Raw genomic sequence first — 18101 nt, 5'->3', positions numbered from 1 at the left:
TTAAGCAAACAACCAAAAAAAGAAAATTGGCAGCAATCACGGAGGAGGATAACGCACGGAAACAAAGCAGCAGGTGCCAGTCTTCACGTCAAAATCCCTGTAATTAAAACAGAATAATGTTATTTATGCAGAAGCAGAGGATGCTCAAATTATGAACAAACCGTGTAAAACCGTATCCTGATTAGCTGGTGATGGTAGTGCACGTACCATAGGATCATAGGATATGTTAAAATGTCATCCTTCCTAATGAACAGCCGGGGGGGAGGGGCACCGGTAACAAAGTATGTTACGTGACGACAGGGCGTACCCATCCGGGAGCAGACAGCGCAGGAAAACGCAACGCTGCCATGGTAACCATCTAAACCGTTTACCAGTGTGACATAGCCGAACACATAGTCCACGTCACTTACCGGCTACGCGCGCTTATGAACTTGCTCCTGAAGCCTACCGGCAAAAGTTCCGGAAACGTCAAAACTGCCAGCCAAACCTTTGTTGAGTTCGCTCGAGAGAAGACTGCTCTCTTTGGTAAGTGGTGGTACATCAACGAAAGTCACAACTTTTGAACACCTAAAGGAACTGAGTTTGTTAGAGAAATGTAAGAATTGCCTGCCGGACTAAATCGTAGTTTATTTTAATGAACAAAAGGTCCCTTCACTCTCTGGTGCTGCCGTTTTAGCAAATGAGGTTCTGCTCGCCCACAAAAGGATCTTTTCTACTCCCCGCCATGATATCGATGAACGTCGTAAGTAAAGGGCTCCCGTCCAGAACTGCTAAGTCCTCTGTTTTCTCATCGGAGTCTCGTGATTGTTTATGTTATGGGTGAGCCTATTGAGAGAATTCTAATTCATTATGTTGGTCCACTGCCCAAAACAAAGTCTGGTTTTCAGTACCTCCTGACTTTGGTGTTGCAGCATGCAGGTACCCTGAAGCTATTAGGAAGCTGAGTATCCAACATCACGTTTCCACTGCATGCCATTCAGAATCGCAAGGAGCTTTGGAGAGATTTCACCCGACATTGAAAACCATGCTTAGAACATATTGTTTAGCCCAGGGCAGGGATTGAGATGAGGGGATCCCCCTTCTCCTACTCGCCATCCGTTACACCCTTCGAGAGTCTCTTGCATTTCCGTAGTCCTGCCAAACTAGTATTTGGACATTCTGCCCGTGGTCCTTTCAGAGTGCTGCAGGAACAGGTTCAGTCCTCAGATCAGTCCCAGGTCTCCTCAACAAATATTTTAGACTCTGTTAGCAGCTTTCGTTTAGGCTTGCATACTGTTTGTGAGTTAACTACAGTAAGAGCTCTCTAGCTCTCTAGCTTCCTCCCCATCTCACATGAAGTCTGGCTCTGAACAGAAGTCAGTACAAAATTAATTTCAACTTCTGTTGTTTTACTGCTGTTACCTGGTTCAGCTCTACAGGCTAAGGTCCTTATGTCATTGATTCAAAGCTGAGTGAAACAGCTTATTCTGTGAAGACCCCTGACAGGAGAAGAAACTCTCATGTGTACCATGTGAATATGCTCAAGCTATAAGTGTCCCATTCCAAATCTGAAACCTGCCCCGCTTCACCACCAGCCTCTCCAGTAACTGCTGCTTCTGTGAGTCTCTCTCCGTCAGAGTACTCCCCTGAGATCGATGGACTTTGCTCAGGAAATGCCTGTCTGCCGGGATGTGATGCAGGCTAAAATATGTTTCTTACCGATGTCACCTGAGGTTAGGGTGTCCAAAGACATGTGCCAAAACAAATTTTTTTTTAACTATATTTAAATAACATTTTTCATCTGACCAGTAGCGGGAGGAATTGCACCCCCAGTAAAACTGCCTATCGACAGGACAGAAGACTTCAGTGTCAACTCTGAAGTGGAATCCCACTGACCCTGATGACTCTGAGATAACATGAATAAAATTGTCAAGGACAAAAAATGCTTATAAAAAAACAGGCGTGTGATCATTTCGGTATGGTTTACAGTGTACATCATGCACAACAGCCCCCTTTCCAATTTTCCTACTTGAAAAATCAATTTTTAATTATGAACAAGTTGTAATGGACAACCTGATGAGAGATGGTGATTCTATGAAAAATATATCCATCCCCACATCCATCCGTCAGAAAACTGCTTATCTAGTATAGGGTCAGAGTGAGCACTGAGCCTATCCCAGGGCACAGAGGGCATGGGTGGGGGGTGGTACATCCATGCCAGCCAATCACAGGGTACACACCACACACCCATCACACATTAAGGGGGGTTCAGAGACATCAAGCCACCTAACCCAGTGAGGAGGGGGGTCTTAACTGTTTGAGCCTTTTCGCAAAAAAAATAGTTCACTGGGGGAGGGGGGCCATATAACCCACAATCCTGGATGTTTAAGGACACAATACCATCCACCCCCCCCCCGCTACTGAGCCTCCATATAAAAAACAGCATTTGTAAATATGCTATAAAATAACCATAACTTAATCACCAAAGAACATTATAAATAATAACCACAAAATAATAATACAAATAAAATCAGGTTCAATTTGCCGTTTGGGTCACTCGCTATCAGTTTGACAGAGAGAGAATAAAGTGAAGGATGCTAGGATATTCACACCTGTTATCAGCCTTATACCGGCAACAACTACATTCCTTCATCGTCTCATCCTCAAAAAAAAATACAAGACACTTTCAACGGTGTTGCTGGAGTCTTTCGTTTGCGCCGTTTTTGTTTCCAGAGACCGGAGGGCTCATCTAAATGCAAATGTGCGCTCTCTCCTTCTCCTCTCTCCACCGTATTCCGTCTATCACTCGCTCTGCATACTGCCTCCTTCGGGATCTGAAGGCCCTGCGATGTCATCTGACCAAGCATATGTAGATAAGGCAAAGAAACTAATAAAGATACACACATGGTTGGGGGGTTATTATGGAACGGGGGTCCTGTTTCCAGTTTGGTGGCACTCAGGCTCCAGCAGTCGTGCCCCCACCTCTCTGGCCTCCCCGGGCGCGACTAAGCATTAATGAAGACAGGCCAATTCAGGAGAGAGTCCGACAGCCACCCAGAGAAGCTTCGTGTATTTGTCAGGCACCCAGCCAACCCCGACGTGGCTCTTAGACACGTTAATTTGCCCCTGGCAGGAAGGCTACCTTCACTAGCTGCTACTAGGCTGTGTTTTTTTTCGTATATCCACGAACAGGCAGCCTTAATTAATGACTCAACGGGCAGGAGAGTGGCCAGGCGGGGCCGTGTTTCCACACTAATGGAGCCGATATAGAGCTTAAATGGCATCGTTTAGAGCTAATCTTCGCTGTTCCTTGACCTTTCATTAGCATAAGCACTCAGGAAAATTTCTGCTTAAGTGTCCAATGAAAAAGGCTCTCTGACAACTGGACAGCTTTGCAGTCATGAAAGTTATGGGTTGTGGGTTCGAATCCCACCCCCTGGGAACTTTGGTTTCCTCCCACCTTGCAAATGATGTGCTGTTATGAAAAATGATGTCATTAATTTGTTCATAATGGATGCATCCTGTAATCACATCACATCCAAACCATCTCTTACCATGTGATTCCTAGGATACAGGAACCATGCATTTGTGTGGGCCCCCTGTTGGCCACAAACAGTCACTACACTAAATATTAAATATACGCATTCCTTATTTAAGGTTTACTGAAGCAGCTGTTCTGATAAGCAGCTAGCTAGGAGCTTGTGTTTAGAAAACCAAGGATAATTACATATGGAGGGTGTTTCGTGACGATATTCAATAAATGTAATTTAAAAGTTTATTTAAATTAGAATTTAAATGAACATTTAAATGATTATTTCTAAACATAATTTAAATTATTTCCAGTATATCTATTGTGACAGTTTACCTGTCATTAATATCACTCCCCACTTGCGCTTGATTGTTCTCCCTGTTCCTGTGTCCTGCCCGATACGTCCCTCACCTCCTTCCATTCCATGATGTAACACCTACATAAAACATACATTTTTTTTTTTGCAAACTCTAGCCTGGCTTTTCCCTGCTTCTCATTGATGAAGGGCTTCTTCCTTCCATGGGACTTCAGTTCTGCCATTAGGAGCTTGATACAAATTTTCTTAGCAGTGCACTTCATACCACTTAATGTTTCCCATTCTTTTTGAAGGTCACTTGAGGTCATCCTCCGATATATGAGTCACTGTGAGTTAAGTTGACGATCATCTCTGCCATTAGAAATTTGCTTCTGTCCTCTACCTGGCTGGTTTTTCGTTATTGCCAGTGTCTCCTGCTTCACCTTATTCTTGTATACTGCTGTCTTAGAACCTTTAAGCCTGGAAGCAGCCTGTCATGCAGTGTGGCCTTCTGCCACCAGAACCAGGATTAAACCAGGATTTGAAAAGTCAGAAATATTTAAAAATATAGCATAATCTCTGATTTTTTTCCAGAGCTATATATCACAAAATCTCACAAATTTGATTAGGAAATACTCACCTAAAATAGGATATTCTTACACACTCTCACTATATCACATAATACAGTAAGTAAAAACAATAAATGAATATAGCTTGATACATTTTTTGCATAAAGGGCCAGTTAAAGGTGATTGGCAGGTATAACCCGGCCTACAAGCCGTAGTTTTCCCTACCCTGGTGTAGGAAGTTAGTGTGTTAACAGTGATACTCAGTTTCTTTAGCTAGCATTATTATATAATCGCGAAATTGAAGGTTTCTTAAAATAGTTCTAAATAGTTTTTAGTGTTAATGACCCAAAATAGTAAAAATAATGATGATGTCCTATTATTTGGTATCTGATGGGTTAACATAATACATAATGTAATTCATAATTTTAACATGGTAAATGCTTACAGTCCCCTTGCTTCACCCTCATTAGCAGGTTATAAAAGAGAGAAATTTGAAAGATACAGGGTTCATAAAAGCCAGCTAAGGTTTACAGTAGTTCCATCTTTTGATAAAGGGAAGTTTCTGGAAGAATGGGTATGAATTCTATTGCCTTTGAATGAGCTGCTATTTTGCTGGAGTTTTCTCACATAGCTCTGAGTCTTTTTATGAATAACGGTGCGAGGTCTCTGACAGCGGGCTGTCGGTCTTCTCAGCAATACGCTGAAACTCTGCTCTCCAAATGTCATGACAAATATCAGTTTTTGAAAATCTCCATTTAGTTTTAGCCCTGGGAAAAATAATAGTCTATTAAACACACTTCACTCCAGGTGGAAGATGGTGGTGCAGGAAGTACTGTTGTCGTTTGGTAACCTGAGGGTTGTCAGTTCAAGCTCTGGTTTCTCCTGGCCCCATCAACGTGTCCTTGAGCAAGACACTGAACCCCAAATTGCTCCCGGTGAGCAGGTTGGTGCCTTGCATGGCAGCCTCTGTCACCGGAGTATGAATGGATGTGTGTGGATGGGTGAATGTGAGGCATAAAATGTAAAGCACTTTGAGTACTCGTAGCAGTAGACAAATGCTATATAAATGCAGTCCATTTACTCCAGTCATTTTTTATATGCATTTCTATCTCTTATACATGTGTGTGCTGCCATATCAAGTGTAACTGCCTTAATGCGAATCCTGTTACAATTTACTAATACTCCCACAATGTCGGGTCAGGTTTATTTAGGGTGATTTTTTATCAGCATTAGTGAGGGAGACCAACCATTCAAAATGACTTGACCACCGATGATGCATAATTATATAAATATTACAAAATCTATCTAAATAAAGTGCATAATGTCTGCAGACCTTACTTCAGAAGGGTGGGCTGTTACAGTGAAGCTGTGGAGCCTTCTGTGCTGCTTTTAACACATCAGAATCCTCTCTTTTTCACTTAGGACTCCCGCTTGTTCTACATTGTTATGTATACATACACCCCAGCCCCTCCCTTCCCCAAAGGTGTTCCTCAAGGATCAGTCCTGGGAGAACTCTTACTCTCACAGTACATTCAATTAATCTTTATTATTATTATTATTATTATTATTATTATTATTATTATACAGTGCCAAAGCAGGTGTACGATGAAATGTAAGTTTGTGTAAATTGTGGAAGGCAGTCCAAGGAAGGGCAAAAAGTGTAAATGTTTCATGCATGAGTATTATAAAATATAAAGTATGGGAAGTATGTAAATGTAAAGGTAATTAGTAGTAATAAATACTAGGGAATGAACATTTGCTCAATGGAGTAGGAGGGTAGTGTGACAAACCATAGTGCAGGAATGCGGCAGAAGTCCTGCCCTACCACTGAATTCCCTACTTGAGGCTGCTAATTTCTCTTATGGAATTTTCTACCTTTTGCTGAGCTTAATTGTTGTCAGGAAAAGTCGCTCAAAAAGGTTGCTGATCTCATACGGCATTTCATAGCTTCTGCTGAGCTTAATTCTTGTCAGGGGAAGTCAAACAAAAATAGCTCTTGCTTATTTACTCTCGGCTGAGCGTGGGGTATGCAGTCTAGGATGCGAAATCTGCATTTCAGCGTGCGCAGTGACCCATGCAGAACTGCAGCCCCAGCGCACTCTCAGCTAAGCAGGGGATCTGCGCCATACGGGAAATTCCCCGAGCGTCATGTCACTCAACTTTAGGAGTTTCCTGCCTTTCCAGTTATTGTTGTACAATCCCACCACAGCCCTCTGAAGGACCAGAACAGAAAACTGTTCAGAAGTGACACTGTCACTGTTAGTAGAAGCGGTATTCACTGTGGGAGTATTAAATGAAGTATATAAACTTAGGCCTATGTATTTTTTTTCCAACAGAAAAGGCATTATGAGGCTGATTTACTAGAAGAGAAACTTTACCGACCTTAAGCGTAGGATACCAGCCTTTGTTTTCTTTTCACTTAGATCTGAGTATTGCACACTTTACTTTTTCTTCGCCGAAAGGCTGATCTCAGGCATTTTAGCATTTGCGCAGAAAGTTGTTAAATCAGTGCTGATAAACATTTAAGCCAGATTCATGTCGCAGATATGCATGGGCGGTCACAGATAAATTCATTTCCCCAGTGTTTAATGGGACAGTATATAATTGCTTCAAAACCATACTGCTCTCATAATCCTGAATCTGCTGTGTCTGTACTTCATACTTGATTATTATTATAATTAATATTATTAATTGTGTACTTGGTCAGCAATTTTATCCAAACCAATTTGCAGGATGTTTTATGGAGTTTGAGTAGGGCTGAGCGGTGTAGGAATCTCTCTCTGGGCTTACAGGACATTAAAGCCACTCCCTGCTCTGGAATATGCCTGAGAAATGCTGTTATGCTTCTACAGACAGGTACTTAACGTGGATTGATGCACTAAAATGGGATGATTTTCAGTCTAGGTTTCACTTCTAATGCATGAAATTCACACGCTGTTTTAAAAATACATCTGTCTTCTATAACCATTCATGTAGTACAAGGGGATGAGCAGCTTATCCTAGGAAACAAAGAGAACAAAGCAGGGGGACACCCTGGAGGGGATGCCGGTCCATCATAGGGCACGAGGCAGGGGGACACCCTGGAGGGGATGCCGGTCCATCACAGGGCACGAGGCAGGGGGACACCCTGGAGGGGATGCCGGTCCATCACAGGGCACGAGGCAGGGGGACACCCTGGAGGGGATGCCGGTCCATCACAGGGCACGAGGCAGGGGACACCCTGGAGGGGATGCCGGTCCATCGCAGGGCACCAGGCAGGGGGACACCCTGGAGGGGATGCCGGTCCATCACAGGGCACGAGGCAGGGGGACACCCTGGAGGGGATGCCGGTCCATCGCAGGGCACGAGGCAGGGGGACACCCTGGACGGGATGCCGGTCCATCGCAGGGCACGAGGCAGGGGGACACCCTGGAGGGGATGCCGGTCCATCGCAGGGCACGAGGCAGGGGGACACCCTGGAGGGGATGCCGGTCCATCGCAGGGCACGAGGCAGGGGGACACCCTGGACGGGATGCCGGTCCATCGCAGGGCACGAGGCAGGGGGACACCCTGGAGGGGATGCCGGTCCATCGCAGGGCAAATGACAAATTATCATAATTTTTTTTTATTTTCATTGGAGGCATTGGCAAACCAATCCACAATGAAAAAGTAATAAAATAGTACAGCGGGGCAAAGATGAATGTAGGTATATAGAACAATACGGTTGGAATTATCACACCCAAGATAATTCCTGTTCAAAGACCGGGAGCCAATAATGTTCATATAGTGTGTAACTTTGTAAAATAGCACAGCTGATCTCTGAAATTAAAACAAATGTCCATAATTTTTTTTCGAGATTTACAAGCCATCTGTCATCAGATGTGAGAATCGGAAGAATATATATAGATGAAATTAACTTAAGTAAAATGCAATTTATTCAGTTTGACTGAACATTATCTTACCATTGAAGTTCTGGTCCCCAAGTAACAACGAAACCTAAAATGTTACAATAATCCTAAATATCAACGACCTCACTGGATAACTGGAACATTACATTTAACTAGGATGTTACATCAACCCAACGCTGCGTTAAATTTACCATTGGTACTGGGTTATTTATTCATGTCAATTATTAAATACATAAAAACACTACAATATAAAAAATATATCTTGAAAATATACACCTGACAAATACCGAACAGTTAAATGTTATTGCAAATGTTTATTGCGCTTGAAAAAAATTATTTTCAGATCATGAATATCTAATGAAGCGGCAAACTTGGCTGCACTTTAGTGTCGGTCTGTCGAGGTTTATTCCCAGATATAATGCCAGATCACCAACTGACATTATCCTTTACTTAAACCTTTAACCCTTAACTAGCCTGCTGACTGTTAGCGTTTTTTCACAATATTTTATTACGAATATTACCATCACACTGTCAGTTAATAGTTACGTCTGTGTCACATAGACCATGTTTGTGTTCCTCTTCTCCAGTGGTTTGGACGAAGACTTTGAATGACATGGGTATCTGAATGACATGGGTATCTGAATGACATGGGTATCTGAATGACATGGGTATCTGAATGACATGGGTATCTGAATGACATGGGTATCTGAATGACATGGGTATCTGACTGACATGGGTATCTGAATGACATGGGTATCTGAATGACATGGGTATCTGACTGACATGGGTATCTGAATGACATGGGTATCTGAATGACATGGGTATCTGAATGACATGGGTATCTGAATGACATGGGTATCTGAATGACATGGGTATCTGACTGACATGGGTATCTGAATGACATGGGTATCTGAATGACATGGGTATCTGAATGACATGGGTATCTGACTGACATGGGTATCTGAATGACATGGGTATCTGAATGACATGGGTATCTGACTGACATGGGTATCTGAATGACATGGGTATCTGAATGACATGGGTATCTGAATGACATGGGTATCTGACTGACATGGGTATCTGAATGACATGGGTATCCACCCGGGGCGTTGCTGGACATAAAGCATGTCCCCCCCCCACTCATCATTACCTGAACGTGCAACCTTAAGCTAAACCTGAGATTTTACTGGGGCACAGGACAGAAAAACTGAGCCCAGTAAAAGGGGTCCAGCGACGCCCATAGTTCCCACAACAACAGGGCTACATTTACTCAAGTGCTGGGTCCAAAATGTATCCCCACTCCCTGGTCAGGACTGGGTCGCTGGTCTGAAAGTAACCCAGCAAAATCATCCAGCAGATTTTGCAGAGGACTCAAGGTAAGGGTCACCTTGGGTGGGATGTCAGGCCACCACAGCCTACACATGATCTACGGGCAGTTTGGCAAAACCTAATGACTACTGCAGAGGGAAGGGTAGTAGCCAGGAGGCGGCCATACAACCTGGGGAGAAGAGTCCACACACAGAATTACGGTCCACGATAATAAAGGTCATAGAATAGAACACAGGGAGAAAGGAAAATATGTAAATAAGTACACAAACCAAGACGCAAAGTCCACACACACAGAATTACGGTCCACAATCATACCCACGGAGCCCCTTATCACCCACAGACTAAACAAAATAATAATAATTATGATAATAATAAGGAAAATAATACCTCCGCCCTGAATCCCCCCCCCATGACCCTGGGCAGGATAAACATTTGAATTATGGATGAGTGGATAATTAAAATGCAGACAGATACAGTAAATGATAGATAGATAGATAGATAGATAGATAGATAGATAGATAGATAGATATAGATAGATAGATAGATAGATAGATAGATAGATAGATAGATAGATAGATAGATAGATAGATAGATAGATAGATAGATAGATAGATAGATAGATAGATAGATAGATATTGAAATGTTAAAAAGAGTTAGACCAGTACATCAGCCACCCAAAATGGTTCAATTTTAATTAATCCAAATGCATTCTTCCCTTAGGTACTGATCATTATCTACCGAAATTATTGTAATTGTCATAATTAGCTCTAATCATCTTTATTTTCTATTCCGGTCATCAAAGCCATGGGTTTCTTCTCAGAAATAAAAAAAAAATAACGACCCCACATTCGCCTGGAAATCAGGAGAGTTACATTCCATTAAAAATCCAATTTAAAAAAGTCAATTTATTAAACTGTTTCATGGCATTCAACACACCTGAACTGATGAAACGATATCACTTCTTGATAACATTACAAAAGGCCAAAAAAGGACTAGATTTTTCATTTTCCCAAAGATACATTGTGATTTGATGTACGCTTATACTTGTTTGATGCGCTGATTAAATAGACTAATGTACCAAATGTGGAGTGAAGTCACTTTCAAACCATTGTTTGTTTTCCATGTCCTTTGAGGTCTTGGGTGTTGAGCCTGTTGATGGGAATTAGCTAGGTCACTTTCAGTTACGGTCCTCTTATTGTGGTGTGGGTGAACATATTATTCAAAATACAAGACTTGCTTTAAAACTATGGACATATGAACCTTGTCATATGGGAAAGAATACTTTTTTTATATGTAAATTTTGCCATTTTTTTACATTTAAAATTTCATTACTTTGTGATGCTTTGCCTGTAATTTCTGTTTATTTACCTTAGATTCTCTGCAGCTCTGAACTGTAGATACAGAGACGTTCCTTAATTCCCCAAACATTACGGTCCAATGCGATTTTTTCCTGCAGTCTCTGATAGACCATCTCCATCCTAGAATACCACAGATCAACCCTACTGCCAAATTACAAAGACAGCAGTTAGGCTCTGGTGAACATTGCATTAATGAGCCGTTTAAATAATTTCTCAGCCTCATAGGTCACTGAGAGTGGCCGGCATGAGAAGATGGCTTTCCACTATTTCATTGCTGACATTCCTCATATGCCCAGAGCCACTCAAGCGGTTTCAGCCAGGCTACTGAAACTGATAGAACAGGAACGAACAACAGATTGATTTTTTCTTTTAGATGTTGGGAGCATCCAAGATACAGACATAAAGCTACTGGGTTTTTATTATTTGCATTATTAAAGAACTTAGTATACAGAAGTTTTTTACTTTATCCTGTTTTGCAGAATTATCTATGTAAATTTGGTTTTATGTCAAATAAAATCTCTAATAACCAAAGGGCAGGATAGTGTAGGAGATTAAAAAACTTAAAAGCGACCCACACAGATAGATAGATAGATAGATAGATAGATAGATAGATAGATAGATAGATAGATAGATAGATAGATAGATAGATAGATAGATAGATAGATAGATAGATAGATAGATAGATAGATAGATAGATAGATAGATAGATAGATAGATAGATAGATAGATAGATAGATAGATCAGTCCTTGCCCTCTCATTTTTCTGCCTGACCAGCAGGTATCGCCAGTGTCCCCTTTCCTGGTCTTTGTGTTTGCCAGTAATCTGTTTGTTTGTATCTACTAAAAGCCCTTGGGTTGAACCGAATGTGCTAATGGGTGGAGAAGTGTGACTCCATGGTGCACAAGAAACTTGACCAAAATGAGTCTTGGAGCTTCTTTCAGATGGGGGGGGGGGCTGGGGGCTCATGCCATGTATGGGATGCCACCAGAAGAAAACCAGTGTAGGCTTGCCCTCCAGACCTACCCTGTAAACCTCTCAGTAATTACATACATTCAGTTTAGCAGAAGCTCCTTTTCTGTCACGCCGCGTGCAGGGTGAGTGGGGAATCAGGGTCAGACAGACGGAAATCCAAAACACAGGGTTCATTGCAGGCAGACAAGGCACAACATGTAGACCTCAATGACAGAAACCTGGAAAATAAAACAAGACCATTAACAGGGTACCAGAAACAGGATGGACACACAGAACAGGCACAGGGACAAGAAACAGGATAACCACTGACATACCACAGGGAATGCAGACAGGCAGAGGGGCACCAAAAAAGGAGACACAGTGGGAACACCAACAGGAGGAACAGAGGGACCAGGAGTGGACAATGGAGACACAGAGGGACGAGAAGCAGACACAGGAGGCCGGAAAGGAAAGGATTGGGGAGCCCGAAGGAACCCAAGCGGGGAAAGAGGCAGCAGTCGCAGGGGCTGCAGGTGACTGTGAGGCCGGAGCCGGAGGGACCCTCAGCGAATGCGAAGCAGGAGTAGGAGGGGACCTCGAAGGGGGTGAGGAGGCAGGCGGAGGGACAGAAGGAGGAGGCGAGGTGGAAGTTGGAGCGGGTACCATGGGAGGCGAGGAGGAAGTCGGAGGGGACCTCAGCGCAGGTGAAGAGGCAGGCAAAGCCACGGCAGGTGATGGCGTAGCCACAGCTGGCAAAGGTGTAGCCAACTGACAAGTCGGAGTGGGGGGACCCGCAGCCGACTGAGGAGCCAAAGCAAAGGAACCCACAGGCAACCGATGATGATGCTGGGGGCGGGGGTCAAAGATGGCCGACGAGGCACCGGAGGGGGACACGCAGGCGACCGCCGAGCAGAAGCCTGGGGGACCACAAGCATCTGCTGAGCAAGAGCCGGAGGACCCATAGGTGCCCCTCGAGCCACCGCCAAGGAGACCGAGGGCAAGCCAGGGGGCAGCATGGGCGGGACTCGACCCCAGCGCAGGTGTCCCCTCCCTTTCCAGGAGACTGAGAGGTGGAGAACTGGCCAGGATCTGTCCTGTTTTGGTGGCGGAGGAGTTACTTCCCTGGAGGGGTCCACTGCGGCCATCAGGGAAATCCACAAGGGGTCCCATTTGAGTGATGGTCTGGCAATTGACCTCCTCAGTTACAGGGACTGGTGTCACGGGGGCTGGTGTGGCGGAATCTCAGTCAGGAACCGGGGGGACTGAAGCCGAAGGGATAGGAACCAGGGGGACTGGATCTGGAGTCTCTGTGGGCAGGGCAGGGAGGAGCAGAGCAGGAGCTGCTGTGGGCGGAGCTGGGACATCAGGTACAGACAGGTCAGGCACATCAAGTACGGGCAGGTCAGGAATCGTGGGGGAGTGGAGCATCGTCCGCTGGAACAGGAACCTCCGGGGGCGCAGATGGAACAAGCGGCGCAGGAACCTCTGAAGGCACAGCCGGAACCTTGGGCGGCAGCGGAGGTACAGGAACCTGGGGCGGCGGCGGAAGCGCAGAAACCTGGGGCGGCAGTGGAGCAGGGACCGCCGGTACAGGAACCTCAGTGGGTGCAGCGGGAACCTCAGGCGCTGCCAGGGTTGGCGCCTTAGGAGCAGGCGTTGCCCCTTTAAGGACCTCAGAGAGCCATCCAGGAACAGGTGGGGCAGGGACCGGCAAAGCAGGGGACTGCACCCCTGCTGTGGGCATCACCTGCTTTGGAGTCTTGGGGACCCGCGGTATGGCATCCCAAACGGACCTGGCCAGTCCCTGAAAAGGGGCAAGCTGCCGATCCAGGCAGTAAAACAGCAGGCGGCAGCTGTGAAACGGCGGTGTCGTTGTCATGCACCCCCATGGGCGAAGTAATGGTGTCATCCAGAGCGAACACCACCGGATTTAACATTTGGAAGGGCTCCTCTCGATGTACGGCGGGTGAAGAAGCGAAGACGGAGATGGTCCCTAAGAAAATTGTCGGTCTGTCTTCTGGCCTCTGATTTTTCTTCTTCTTCTTTTGCCGGCGAGCTGTTATTGGCGGGGGTAGGGGTTCTTCAGAGAGGACTGACGGTGAATACGGGCACAGCTCGCTGTTAAGCGGTATAAGCTGGGTCCTAACCTCGGTCACCCTCCTGAACAATTGCTGGAGCTTCTTGCGCACCTCTTCCACAAGATGCGCGTCAGTGTCTAGGGACATCCCCTCGAGGGTCCTCCCGGACTTCAGACTGTGTGAGCCAGTATAGTACCGCTTCTACTAGACCGAGGTAATGATAGATAGCGATCCTTAGTCAGGGGGGTACCTTTTTTGTGAGTCCTGTCATTCTGTCACACCACGTGCAGGGCCACCAAGCACCGAGTGGAGAATCAGGGTCAAGCAGACAGAAATCCAAAAGACAGGGTTTATTTCAGGCAGACAAGGCACAACACGGTGTAGACTTCAGTGACAGGACTGGGGAAACGTACTCGAACACGAACTGAAATACACAGGACTTAATGGGAAAAACAAGTAACAGCTGATAACAATCGGGATTGCACGTCAGGTTAATGAGGGTGTGTGGTACACAAGAGGACCGGACGAGCAGGTCATGACATTTTCCTAACATGCTGATGTTAACAAGAATAGCTTGTTAGATAGCTAGGAAGATTGTTCCAACCTCCAGAACCACACACATAGATAGATAGATAGATAGATAGATAGATAGATAGATAGATAGATAGATAGATAGATAGATAGATAGATAGATAGATAGCAGGGCCACCTATTTATTGAATAGTTGTTTTGCTTGATTGATTGGCTAATTGATCGGTTGATTGGCAGATTGGACCACCTATTATGTTTCCTTATTAATATATTGATTGATTGATTGATTGATTGATTAGACTTCCTATTATATATTTATTGCTTCACTTCTTATTAAATAATTATTGATTGATTGGTTGATTAATTGGTTGATTTGATCTGATCCCAAGGGTAAATTTTGTAGAGGAAATTTCCACCTGAAGTGTGGCACAAAAGAACGAGAAAAAAAAAAACAAAAGGAGACCACTGATTACAAAGATTGGGTGCAGATTAGTCTTCCTTTGCAAAGCTTTTATATAAATTATAACTATATTTTCACTTAGTTGTTTCCATGACACTTTAGACAGTCACGCTTTTCTCTTACATGTGACTCCACAACCTTTCTTGGGCTGTGAAACTGGAGAAGTTGACACTATCCAATTAAAACTGAAAAGGCAGCCTTTTCTCTTTGTGATGCTGACCTTTCAGTGTAAGTTTCTGAGATCCTTATGAAAACGAAGCTGCTATCACCTTCTAACACACGGTGTGTCACTTGTAAATGTTATGGGATTGGAAAATTAAAACAGAGTTATTCAAATTCTTTCCTGAAGTGAAAAAGTCATCCAAGTTAATGTACATCACCTCACTCATGACAGATAAGTCATCGGTGGCATTTTTAAAGGTCGATTTCATAAACAATAGTTATTAATCAGGTAATAAAGAATCACAGGCATGTAAGAGTGTTTAAGCTCTCCAGATCCTGGAGAGTAATTAATTTACCTGCAGAGATACAAACTAAATTAAAATAAAATTGCACGCATTAGTGAATGCCACAGGGAAAATCACTACAAAGTTATATAAGCCTATACAAATAAAGTAAATCGTTTAACCTGAGGTGGCCAATCTTACCTTGCTTTTCCATCACCTGCTGGTATCACTCCACCAGCCTGCAGCACAGGACCCACCTGCCCAACACAGTGAAAGTCTGCTCTATGATCACCGGACTCCCGGTCAGAGCATTTTCATCCCTGAGTGAGCAGCAAACTGTGACAACAGCATGTAGGATTCTGCATCCCCTCCCATGCTCTGTTCCCAGAGTCTGAGTGGCTCCCCTCAGGACGACAGCTTCACTGTCCCGGCTGCAGGGTCGCAGAAGAGGAGAGTGACCTTTGTTCCCAGGGCCGTTCAACTCCTGGAACCTGTCAGTCATTCCGCACTTGTCATCCCCCCCCCATTGCCCACTAACAATCCCGCATAAGGCCAAGTGTGTATTTGGATAACCTTTAGTGCTACAACAGTGCTAACCACTGCGCCATCATGCCACCCCCCCTTAAGACCATTTTCTCTGAGTGATATGTACCAGATCAGTAAGAGTTCAGGTCATAAATATTTACAACTGCCTGTCAATATGGCAAATAAAATTGCATGTAAATGGTTGGGGTTGTTGCAGTAGCTTCTGTAGGATATTACATAGCGACAAAAGGATCTATATAACATTTAATTTCAACTCAAGGCAAATTAACTTCTACTGATTCAGCTCTTTCTGCAAATAGATCTCTATTACACCTGGGCTATTGTGCAAGACAACTACGTGGGGTTATTTAGGGCAGGGCTGTCCAACCCTGCTGCTGGAGATCTCCCACCCTGCATGGCTTAGGTGCAGCACTAATTTAACACACCTGATACAGATAATCAGGCCCTTCAGATATATCTCAGTATTAGTCAGCTTAGCTTCAACATAGCTGGCTCTAATAATGACATGCTACTGAAGGCTCTGATTATCTCATTACACACCTAAGCTCGGCAGGGTGCTCGACCTCCGGGAACAGGGTTGGGCAGCCCTGATTTAGGGCTTGCTCTGGTATGACACACCCACCGGAGAGGACAGGACCTGGGAACAGAGCAGCGACAGCTATCTGTACAGCAGCCTTCAGGGTTATGCACCATGTTCAAGGACCCAGCAATGATGTAGTCACTCTGCCAGCCATGGTATTTCGATGAGTAACCTTCCATGCGCAGACCTAAGCAAAGCACAACCTTAAATGTATGAAGTCCCACCGAGATTCCAACAACTCTGATCGCCGAGTTCAAAGTCTATGGTACTAACCATTACGCCATAGACGTTGCAAATAGCCGACAAAACACAAGATTAATTCCAAGCCCTTCCTAGCCGGTTTAAATATAATTTGATGTGTATGCGGTTGAACTTATATCACAGACTGTGATGAATGTTAAAGACTCAAGGCCAGTATTTATAGAAGATTTTGAACTGCTAATTAATTATCTTATTCATCATACACTACCTTCTGCACCTTCAAAAAATGGAATGAATTTAGCGTTATATAGTCAAGTGTGATTTGTTAATCCTGCGTTTGATAAATACGAACGAAAAACTGCCCTCCAATAAAATTTTATAATGACAGTTCATTTCATCTCAATCTGCAATACTGTGAAGGTATTGATGGGTTCAAAGGCAAGTCCTCGGAAAACGCTATAGCGATAGATCTTAAATGCATCAATTATTTTAAAACCGTTTTAAAATAAAACGTCCGTTTTCTAAGACTTCATCTACTTCCATTCGCTACACTTATGCAAAAATATATACTTCACTTCAAAAGAAGGTGAACAATTGATTCGTCTGTTTAGCAATAGCATTCCCATTCATTCCCTCCCTCGTCTTCGGTCATACTGCAACTATATATGCATATATATGGAATTTTAATTTTTAATTTCACCTGAATCATGAATTTCCTCAGAGCCATTAACTACTTTAGTCAAACGCGCCTAACCTCGTATTTGTTCTGACCGTTATCTGGAAGGGAAACTTATAGAAATTTATCAACATATAAAATACATTTTAATTTACTATAATCGGCAATATAAATAATCGTAATTATTAATATAATATCAAATGTACCTGGACTGTATGCCAAAAATGCGGATTCTTACTGCCATCTAGTGGTCATTAGTGTACATGTCTTTAAATTAACGACTCAAAAGCGCGATTACTTTTAAATATTACCCGCAATATTCTTTGCTTGACCCGATAATGCTGAATAAATACTCTTCATATATAAAATAATTAAACCGGATATAACTATGTGCAACGTTGTCAGTAGAATGTCAGAGAATTTATCTGCTGTTGTTTATGGCATAGGCCTATCAGTATTGCTTACTAGTATAAGTGAGTTTTTAGTAGCACTACTTACTATAAATGCCGTGCATTTCGCAAAGCCAGTCTATAAAATAACAATAAATTATTAATAGGCAAAAAAAGCGTTTTATTGGCAAATGTGTGATTATTTGCACAAAAATATCTAACAACAGTTACTGTAGAAGTTACCGTATAGTTGTAATACCCATTGGAAATGTAGTAGAAAGGACGTAAAATTTCTC

The 18101-nt window shown here is 43.6% G+C and overlaps 2 long non-coding RNA genes across 3 annotated transcripts; one reads left to right on the top strand and one right to left on the bottom strand.

Moving 5' to 3' along the window:
• Positions 1-405: 405 nt before the first annotated feature.
• On the top strand, positions 406-1817 carry LOC125724099 (uncharacterized). 2 transcript variants are annotated; one of them, XR_007387146.1, is made up of 3 exons: positions 406-525; positions 646-742; positions 876-1817. It is a non-coding gene; the product is annotated as an uncharacterized LOC125724099 (long non-coding RNA). The 2 variants fall into 2 exon arrangements; XR_007387145.1 differs by having other exon boundaries at positions 646-1817.
• A 13797-nt stretch (positions 1818-15614) lies between these two features.
• LOC125724105 (uncharacterized) lies at positions 15615-17679 on the bottom strand. Its single transcript, XR_007387154.1, has 3 exons — positions 17623-17679; positions 16582-16726; positions 15615-15670 (listed from the first exon to the last, which is right to left on the bottom strand). It is a non-coding gene; the product is annotated as an uncharacterized LOC125724105 (long non-coding RNA).
• Positions 17680-18101: the final 422 nt, after the last annotated feature.

The sequence above is a fragment of the Brienomyrus brachyistius genome, unplaced genomic scaffold, assembly GCF_023856365.1.
Source record: "Brienomyrus brachyistius isolate T26 unplaced genomic scaffold, BBRACH_0.4 scaffold54, whole genome shotgun sequence".
Taxonomy (NCBI): Eukaryota; Metazoa; Chordata; class Actinopteri; order Osteoglossiformes; family Mormyridae; genus Brienomyrus; species Brienomyrus brachyistius.
The sequence above is the reverse complement of the archived record's forward strand: the minus strand, read 5'-3'. Positions and strand labels throughout refer to the sequence as shown.